Here is a 570-nt window from a genome sequence, read left to right on the forward strand (position 1 = left end):
GAGATCGCGAGGCGGCAGCCAATAGCCTGTTCTCGCAAGGGGCGGGGTAGGCAGTCACCGGAAGCTAGGGCTCCAAACTTCCGTTCTTGCGCAGCGGCGCCCTCGCTCTACGGATTGGCGCGAGAGTCAAAAGAAATCCGCTGCTTTTGCGCAAGATGGCCGCCGTGAAGGTGTTGGAATGCAGAGCGTTCGTGCTGGGATGGCGACGTCTAGACTAAATCTGAGGCAAAGGTCCCAGCTTCTTAGCGCCGTTTGTGTGAGGCCTAAGGGATGAGACGGGGCGGGGAGGTGCCGATGCCTGAGACGAGGAAGGCGTCCCTCGGCTGGCGGCCGGCTATACTCGCGTCCCAGAAGCCTTAGGAAGGCCGCCGGACGAGCATCGCCCTTCCGTGGGCGGAAGCAAATTTCTCCGGGCTTACTTGACGGAAGACACCTGTCGCGCCCTTACCCGAGCCCAGAGCAGTACTCCGACTGGCTCTGCTGGGGCGCCCCTCGGCCGCGCTCGGCTCCAGCGACCTCGGGGAGAGCACCGGGCCGCGGCGCTCGCGGGGGAGGCCCTGCGCGGCGGCG

At 65.6% G+C, this 570-nt stretch overlaps 1 protein-coding gene across 1 annotated transcript in view; it reads left to right on the forward strand.

The window, feature by feature from the left end:
- Positions 1 to 6: 6 nt before the first annotated feature.
- The window catches only part of Dido1 (death inducer-obliterator 1), a 56,228-nt gene continuing 55,664 nt past the window's right edge, over positions 7 to 570 (forward strand). The window contains exon 1 of the mRNA XM_023704288.1: positions 7 to 231. The gene's annotated coding sequence lies outside the window, so the exon portion shown is untranslated. The remainder of the gene's footprint in view (positions 232 to 570) is intronic.

The sequence above is a fragment of the Octodon degus genome, unplaced genomic scaffold (assembly GCF_000260255.1).
Source record: "Octodon degus isolate 3935 unplaced genomic scaffold, OctDeg1.0 scaffold00194, whole genome shotgun sequence".
In the NCBI taxonomy this organism is placed as follows: domain Eukaryota; kingdom Metazoa; phylum Chordata; class Mammalia; order Rodentia; family Octodontidae; genus Octodon; species Octodon degus.